Source organism: Chrysochloris asiatica, unplaced genomic scaffold (assembly GCF_000296735.1).
Source record: "Chrysochloris asiatica unplaced genomic scaffold, ChrAsi1.0 scaffold00010, whole genome shotgun sequence".
Classification (NCBI taxonomy): Eukaryota; Metazoa; Chordata; class Mammalia; order Afrosoricida; family Chrysochloridae; genus Chrysochloris; species Chrysochloris asiatica.
This window is the reverse complement of record NW_006408528.1, coordinates 23511919-23521854: the sequence shown is the minus strand read 5'-3', so window position 1 is coordinate 23521854 and position 9936 is coordinate 23511919. Positions and strand designations below refer to the sequence as shown.

Sequence of the window (9936 nt, the reverse complement as noted above, 5' to 3'; positions counted from 1 at the left end):
GCACCTATGCAATACACAAATTCTTCTCCAAATTATTACCAAACTCATTCATCACCCTAACTCATTAATAAAATAAGAAAAAAAAAGTTACATAAAAATAAAACAAAAGATCAACTGTTCATGAACTTAGTTATAAAATATCTTAAGATAATTTTATTAAATTGAATCCAGCAATGTATGAAAAATAACACATTCACATTCATTATCAGCTGGAGATTATAGTATGGCTGGATTTGTAGTGTGGCCTTTAATATTCTATTTATTAATAAATTGAATCAAAAACCACCCAGAAATTAAGTACCAGACTATATATATTTATATAAGAATGAAATGACAATGATTTTCCAAAATCTCCTCAAAGTTTCCACCAGTATCAGTAATTAAGCACATGAACAAGAATCAATTCATTGTTATTTGTATTACCCAAGGAGAATTAAAAAAAAAAAAAAAATCACTCTCAAATAATTGCACTTGAATATCCATAAGATTCCTCATAATAACCTAAAATTGATAACAATACAGATGTTCATCAACTAGTTAATAGATAAGCACACGGTAATACATGGTAGCATAGTGGTTACAAATCAGGCTGCTAATCTCACTGTTAGCAGTTCGAAACTACCAGTCATCCAGTAGGAGAAAGAAAGATGAGGCTTTCTGCTCCCATAAAGATTTACAACCTCAGAAACCCTATGCAGAGTCGCTATGAGTCGGAACCGACTCCACGACACATAAAAACAACAACAACAAATGCATTGTTGTTAAGTTCTGTTGAGTAGGTTCCGACTTACAGCAATTCTGCATAGGGTTTCCGAGGCTGTAAATCTTTATGGGAGCAGAAAGCCTCATCTTTCTCTTGTGGAACAGCTGGTTGTTTCGAACTGCTGACAGTGAGATTAGCAGTCCTATTCATAATGACTACGCTATCAGAGCTCCATGGACCTCACCAGATGAAATACACAGAAATAAAATACTACATCTGCAGTAAGATAGAAAGGCTCTATATCATCAGTCAAAACAAGGCCAAGGGCAGATTGTGGAACAGACCATCAATTGATCCTATGCAAATTCAAACTGAAGCTGAAGAAAATGAAAACAAGTCCACAAAAGACAAAATATGACATTGAATATATCGCACCTGAATTTAGAAATCATCTGAAGAACAGATTTGGTACATAAAACACTAAAGACCGAAGACCAGAAGAGTTGTGGGATGACATCAAGAACATCATACATGAAAAAGGCAAAAAGTCATTAAGTCAAGAAAGAAAGAAAAGATCAAAATGGATGTCAAAAGAGACACTGAAACTTGCTCTCCAGCATAGAGGTAGTAAAGCAAATGGGAGAAATGAGGCGGTACAAGAGCTGAGCAGAAAATTTCAAAAGTCACCTTGAGAAAACAAAGTCAAATATTACAACAAAATGTGCAAAGAGTCTGGAGTCAGAAAACCAAAAAGGAAGAACATTCTCAGCATTTCTCAAGCTGGAGGAACTGAAGAAAAAATTCAAGTCTTGACTTTTGTTATTGAAGGATTCTCTGGGCAAATTGTTGAATGATGCAGTAATGGTTAATGTTCAACATTTTCAAGAGGTAGCATATGAGCAATAGCCAATGATACTGAAGGAGGAAGTCCAAAGTGCATTGAAGGAATTGGCAAAGAAAAAGGCACCAGGAATTGATGGAATGAAAGTTGAAATCTTTCAAGAAAATGAGGAGGCACAGGAGGCACTCACTCATTTCTGCCAAGAAGTTTGGAAGACAACTATCCAGCCAACTGATTGTGCGAGATCTTAATTTGTGACCATTCCAAAGAGAGGTGACACAATGGAATGCAGAAATCATCAGATAATATCTTTGATATGCCATGTGAGTAAAGTTTTACTAAAGGTAATACAGAAATGGCTGCAAGTATACATTGACAGAGAACTTCCAGAGGTTCAAGCTGGATTCAGAAGAAGCCGTGGGATGAGGGATACCATTGCTGATGTCCCATGAATCTTGGCTGAAAGCAGAGAGTATCAGAAAGATGTTTACCTGTGTTTTATTGACTACACAAAGGCTTTCTATTGTGTGGATCATGACAAGCTATGGACAATATTGTGAAGTATGAATATTTCTGAACACTTAATTGTGCTCATGAGGAATCTGTACATAGACCAAGAGGTAGTTGTTTGAACAGAATATGGGAGCACTGAATGGTTTAAAATTAAGAAAGGTGTGCGACAGGGTTGTGTTCTTTCACCATACTTATTCAATTTGTATGCTGAGCAAATAACTGAGAAGCTTGGTTCTATGAAGAAAAATGTGGCATCAGGGTTGGAGGAAGACTCATTAACAACTTGTGATGCATAGATGATACAATCTTGCTTGCTGAAAGTGAAGAGGACTTAAAGTATTTACTGATGAAGATCAAAGACGACAGCCTTCGGTATGGATTGCATCTCAATGTCAAGAAAACAAAAATCCTCACCACTGGACCGATAAACAGCATTCTTATCAAGTGAGAAAAGATTGAAGTGGTTAGGACTTCATACTTCTTGGATCAACTATCAATACTCATGGAAGCAGCAGGCAAGGAATCAAATGATGTATTGCATTAGGCAAATTTGCTGCATAAGACCTTTTAAAGTGTTGAAGAGAAAAGATCAGCTTGAGGACTAATGTGTGCCTGACGCAAGCCATAGTATTTTCAATAACCTCATATGCATGTGAAAGCTGGACAGTGAATAAGGTAGACCATAGAAGAATTGATGCTTTTGAGTTATGGTGTTGGAGAATATTGAAAGTGTATGGGATGCCAAAAGAACAAACATATATGTGTTGGAAGAAATGCAGCCAGAGTGCTCCTTGCAGACCAGGATGGCCAAAATTCATTTCTCATACTTTGGACATATTCTCAGGAGGGACCAGTTGCTGGAGAATCATATCATGTTTGGTAAGGTGGAGGGTAAGAGTAAAAGAGGAAGACCCCAGCGAGATGGATTGGCAAAATGGCAGCATCAATGGGTTCGAGTGTGGCAACAATTGTGAGGTTGACCCCGGACTGGGCAGTGTTTTGTTCTGTTGTACAAAGAGTTACTATGAGGCAGTAGCGATTCAATGGCACCTAACAACAACTAGTTGGTTGGTAGCTGTCTTCTAAATTTCTTGGCATAGATGAGTGAGTGCCTGCAGTGCTATATCTGTGTGTTGAATCATTTCAATTTGCATTTTGTCAGTTCTTGGAGCCTTGTTTTTACTGCTGCTTTCAATGCAGGTTGGGCTTTTCTTCTATCTTGTTTTGATCCTTCTTGCAATGTTCATTTTGTCCATAGATTCCCTCAATATTGCCAATCAATACTTGGATCGTTTCTTCAGTTATTTTTGCTTGAAAACTGCTGAGCTTGTTCTTCCCTTTTGGTTTTCAAACTCCAGGTTTTGGTATATTTCATGATAATACTTTACTTGTGTTTAGAAGCTGTCCTTTGAAATTTTCTGTTCAACTCTTTTACTTCATTATTTTTTCTTTAACTTTTCCATGCTCAACAAGAAGCTTCAGAGTCTCTTCTGACATCCATTTTGGTCTTTTCTTTCTTTTCTGGGTTTTTTTTGTTTTTTGTTTTTTTTTTTCCCCTATCCTATCAAAATGACCTTTTGTTTCCTTCAGGTGTGATGTCCTTGATGTCATCTCACAATTTCTTTGCTCTTCAGTTATTAGCATTCAATGTGGCAACTTTTTTTTGTTAGATGGTCTCTAAATTCGGGTGGGATATACTCAAGGTAGCATTTTGACTCCAGTTGACCTGCATTCATTCCGATCAGCTTCAGCCTAGAGTTTCAAATGAGCAATTGATGGCTGTGCCAGCATTAATCCTTGCCTTTTTTTGGCTGATGATAATGAGCTTCTCCATATGTTTTGCCATAGATACAGTCAATTTTATTTCCATAGTCCATCTGGAAAGGTGTTCCTGTATAGTCACAGTTTATGTCATAGAGAACAAGTATTTGCCATGAAGAAGTTGTTGGTCTTGACAATTTCTATCATGGGATCTCCAGCATCATTTCTATGACCAAAGTCATATTTTCCAACTACTGATCCATCCTCTTTCTCATTCTAACCTCCAGTCATTATCACTGTACTTCACTGCATGTTTGATCAATTTAAGATTGAGGAAATTTGAAGAATTCTTTGATTTCTTAAACACTTGCTTTAGTGGTTGGTGCAAAAATTTGATTAACAGTGGTATTAACTGGTCTTCCTTGTTGTTAAGTGTCGGTTCCGACCCATAGCGACCCTGTACAGGGTTTCCGAGGGTTTACATCTTTATGGGAATAGAAAGCCTCATCTTTCTCCCACGGAGCGGCTGGTAGTTTTGAACCGCTGACCTTAAGGTTCGCAGCCAGATTCGTAACCACTATGCTACCAGAGCTCCTGGGTCTTCCTTGTAGGCCTATGCATATTATCCTATCACAGACAACATTGCACTTCAAGATTGATGTTGAAATCTGTCTTGTGGATGAATGAGATGCCATTCCTTTTCAATCTGTCATTCCTTGCAGTTAATCATGAAATTGTCAGATTTAAAATGACCAATACCGTAACCATGGCAATGAGACGATATAATATAGAATGAATGTAAAACTAATGTTCTCCCATGTAAACTATCACATAATTCATAATAAAACATTTAAGAAAAAAAAAAATGACCAATACCTGCTCATTTTAGCTCACTAATGCCTACGATATAGATCTTCATGCTTTCCACTTCATATTTTGATGATTTATAATTTTACTAGATTCATACTCTGTGTATTACATGTCACAATTATTAATGAATATTTGCAGCTATTTCTTGTCATTTTGATTCAAGTGCCATCAGCAAATCAAGGTCTTGAAAGCTTTGTTTCATTCACATCATTAAGGTTGACTTTACTTTCAGGAGACATCTCTTGACCAGTATTATTTGGGGTGTCTTTCAACCTGAATGTTCATCTTCAGGCACTTTATCAGACATTTCACTGTTATTCACAAGGTTTTCAGGGGTTAATCCCTCAGAAGTGGACCACCTATTACTTCTTCTTAATATACTTTCGGTCTGGAAGGTCTACTTAAACCTGTCCACTATGGGTCACCCTCTTTCCAGCATCACTGCAACACATAAGCCACCACAATAAACAAATTGGCATAGTTGTTTTCTGGAAGACCATAGTATAGTCAATATTCTTTAGAAAATTTTTTCAATGATGGAAATATTCTATATCATGATTGTGATGGTGGTTACATGATTGAAAACATTTGTCAAAACTCATGGAATAGCACACTTAAAAATAGTGATTTTTATATTAATTATGTTTCAATAAACTGAGTAAATTTAAAACAAGTGTTCATATGCAAATTATATCTCTTGCAATGTAAAAATGCAACACCTTTCTTTCATGTATGGTTCTTCGTTTAATGCTACATTTACATAACACTTCTGTAATATTTTATTCTAGGATTTATTATATTTTATTTATTATATTGTTTAGAAAAAAAATAAGTATACGATAATATAGACACAGAATTTGGTTACTGAAATTAAACTTGTTAGTCATTTCAATAAGAATTGCAAATAACAAAGTCAATTTATAAACCATTTATTTCAAATACATTAGAAGGTACATCAAGAGCTATACTGTATGTGGATATAATATGCAAATAAAAATAAAAAAGTATTTTATCTGAAATATAAATTCATATTAATTGTAATGTTATATTGTCTATTTCATTATATCATCTACTTCATAATTTTGAAAATAAATTCAAAAGATACCATTTAAAAATCAGGATTCAGAAATGCAATAAATTATCTTTGTAATCTGTTCATTCTTTTGGGGTTTGCCTTTATTCTTTTTTGTCTTCATGTATTTTATCCTTCGTCAATATCTTTGCCTTAAAAAAAAATTCAATGGGCTTTTCTAAGAACCCATCTTGAAACTATAAGAAAACATGTTTTTTGGATCACTTTCTATTATTCCACATTTTATACATTTATTTTTAAAACCACAGATTAGAAGCGCATTTCCCTTTTAGACACATAACAGTTCGTGCAAATCCAGTTTTATTAGTAGGTTATGCCACTCGTGGATATATTTCTTAGAAAATAAGCGTAGTTGTAGTTTGTTTTAGAAACCACAGATCTGGCTTGGATTGAAAGTAACAGAATCAGTTTGATATATTCCGTTAAGTTTGTCCAACTTCCTCATTATCTGCATAACCCAGAATTCCATTAATATTCTTAATCTTGACCCTAGAATTATCTCTGAGCTCTTAAAGATTAATTGAATATATTTTCACAGGATAAATATTCCAAATGACTTAACATAATTTATAAGGAAATAGTGGCTGAGAGAAGCTAACTGAATTGCCAAAAGTCATTAAAAGGAGAGAGAGACACAGAGAGAAAGAGAGGTAGAAAATAAGCAGAAAAAATATGAAAACTAGGTTTCTTGAATATATAATGATCTTTCTATTTCAAGATGCTGCTAATAGATAAAAGATATATTAACCATGGATAAATATGCACCTAAACACTCAATGGTGATTTCTAAAGGTATGGGGTAAAATTTCCATGTTCAGTTTCTGTAAGACATAACTATTAGGTTCTTGATATTGGAAATGCAATCTCCAGCATTGTTTCTATCACCAAGGCCATATTGTCAACTACTAATCATTCCTGTGTTTCTAACCTATGTATTCCAATCACCAGCAATTATCAATACATCTTGATCATAAGTTTGATAAGTTCCAGACTGAAGAAATTGGTAGAATTCTTCAATTTCAACATCACTGGCGTTTGTGGTTGTGTAAATTTGAATAATAGTGATATTAGCTGGTCTTTCTTGTAGGTGTATGGATATTATCCTATTACAGATATCATTATACTACAAAATAGATCTTGAAATGTTCTTTTTGACAATGAATACAACACCATTCCTCTTCAATTTGTTATTCTCAGCATAGTAAACCATATGATTGTCATATTCAAAATGGCCAATACCAATTCATTTCAGTTCACTAATGCAGAATATATTGATCTTTATGCATTCCACTTCATTTTTCATAACTTACTATTTTCCAAGATTCATAATTTGTACATTTCCATGTTCCACTTATTAATGAATGTTTGCAGCAGTTTCTCCTCAATCATTCAAACAGAACAAGGGGACACTGAATAATTTAAGTATAGAAAAATGTGAGCAAATAATCCAAGAAGTTGGTTTATATGAAAAAGAACATGGTATCAGGACTGGAGGAAGACTCATTTACAACCTGTGATATGTAGTTGATACAACCTTGCTGGCTGAAAGTGAAGAGGACTTAAAATATTTGCTGATGAAGATCAAATAATACAATCTTCAGTATTGGTTTGCACCTCAATGTAAAGAAAACAATAATCTACTGTCAGACTAATAAATAACAACATGAAAAATAGAGAAAAGATTGAAGACTTCATTTTGCTTGGATTCACAATCAATGCTAATAGAGGCAGCCATCAAGAAATTAAATGACATATTGCATTAGGCAAATTGGCTGCATAAGACCTCTTAATGTGGTCAAGAGCAAAGATGTCAGTTTGAGGACTGAGGTGTGCCTGATTGAAACCACAATATTTTCAATAACCTTATATGTGGGTGAAAGTTGGACAGTCAATAAAGAAAATGGCAGTAGAATGGATGCATTTGAATTATTGTGTTGAAGAATAATATTAAGAGTATCATGGACTGCTAGAAAATCAAACAAAACTGTGTTGGATGAAGTACAGCCAGAATATTTCTTAGAAGCCAGGATGGCCAGACTTTGTCACTCATATTTCGATCGTATTATCAGAAGGGGCCAGAAATCAGGTATGGCTCTGTAGGATAAGCAACGGACTGCAAGCTCAATCTGAACTGCAAGGTCATTGGTTCAAACCCACCAGCCACTCCTCGGAAACCCTATACATGGTCACTGTGAGTCAAACTGACTCAATGGCACTTAACAACAACAACATCAGGATAGGCCAGTCTCTGAAGAAGGACATCATGTTAGATAAAGTAGAGAGCATAAAAAGGAAGACCTCCAATGTGATGGATTGGCGCAGTAGCAACAGCAATGGGCTAATGCTTAACAACCATTGTGAGGAAGGGGAAGGTACATGACTGGGCAGTGTTTCATTCTGTTGTGTGTAAGGCTGCTATGAGTTGGAACTGACTCAACACACCTAGTCACAACCTAGGTAAAATTACTAGGTGTTCAATATTGGTGAATTTTTGACATATATGAAATAAAACTTCACATGTGACATAAAATACATTTCAGATTAACAGATGGCAATTATTTTTCCTTACTTCTCACACACACAGAATTCTTATGAACTGTGTTACTTAAACCATGTGTATGGCCATGAAAATGCACAGCTCAGTTCTCTAGTTTTAAGGAGCACAATTACCTGAGGGCCCCAGTTGATGCCTCATTGGATCAACCATCATAGTCATCCTAAGACCAAACTTTTCCTAGCTGCTCTCAGCCAGTGACTGGGCACCACAGGGATGCTAACACAAGTTTATTACTTCTAGAAAGGTACTTCGTGAAATTTCTTCATCTGGAGATTGTGCCTCTGAACTCTCCATCATCCTGGCTGTAGGACCAGACTCTTCCAATTCCATCCTCCTTATCTTCAGAAAACTTATCTAAACTAACATCCTTAAATTTTCTTCAAGCTTTAAAATTGTAAAGAAAATATAAACTCAATGTTACTGAAGAAGTTTTCTGGTAAAATTTCAAAAATTGTTTCAGCATACATTTTTGTAATTAATTCCCTTTAGAAACAAAAAAAGAAAAATAGTTTTCTCAAAGTTAATGCATGCCATGCTCTTTCTCTCTCTTCCAGTCCCTAGCATGCCTGGAGCTGCGAGTGTCAGCACAGATATGGCCAAGTCCAAGAACCATACCATGCACAACCAGTCCAGATAATAGCACAGATTTGGCATCAAGAAACTCTGATCACAACGATATGAGTCTCTCAAGGGGGTGGACCCCAAGTTTCTGAGGAGCATGCACTTTGCCAAGCAGCACAACCACAAGGACCTAAAGAAGATGCAGTCCAACAACACCAAAGCCATGGATGCACATGCCAAGGCTATCAAGGCTCTCGTAAAGCCCAAGGAAATCAAGGCTAAGATCCCAAGGGGTGTCAACTGCAAGCTCAGTCGACTGGCCTACTTTGCCCATCCCAAGCAGGGGACACGTGCTCGGGCACACATTACCAAGGGTCTGAGGCTCTGTTGGCCAAAGTCCAATGCCAGTGCTAAAACTAAGGCTGAAGCTTCAACCAAGGTCTCAACTAAGGCTCCAGCCAAGGCCTCAACTAAAGCTTCAGCCAAGGCTTCAACTCCAGCCCCAGCCAAGGGTTCACCTCAGGCTCCCAAAGGTGCCCAGGCCCCCACAAAGATGGAATAGAGTTCTCCAGCTACCATCTGTATGGAGCTGATGTCCTCCTGTTTTATTTGTACAAATAAATCTGAGGCAGCAAAAAAAAAGGTTAATGCATGGCACTTTATAAGATGCTGACTCTTAAAGCAGCCTTGTCATATGATCTAAATCTTGGTGCACATACAGATGTCCTTGATTGCTTTTCTGTGAGAATTTATGAAATTATTTAACTTTTTAGCCTTCCCATCCACAAAAAAAGATGGTAGAAACATTCATTTGCTCTTCAGACTCTGGTGGAAGTCAGTTAATGAATTAGAAATGTTATTCTGTGATATATAAAAGCACTGCATAAAAAGGTGTTCAATTTACCATTATATCCTTAACCATTGCTCACAAGTACACATGTTGCTGCTAGACCACACTGAAATTTTAATTGTGGTATTTCTTTTATCATTAATACTTTGGGGAAATTGCTTTCAACATATACATTTTAAAGTTTCAA

At 36.0% G+C, this 9936-nt stretch overlaps 1 pseudogene; it reads left to right on the top strand.

Moving 5' to 3' along the window:
• Positions 1-9056: 9056 nt before the first annotated feature.
• LOC102819563 lies at positions 9057-9461 on the top strand (annotated as a pseudogene).
• The last annotated feature ends 475 nt before the right edge of the window (positions 9462-9936 follow it).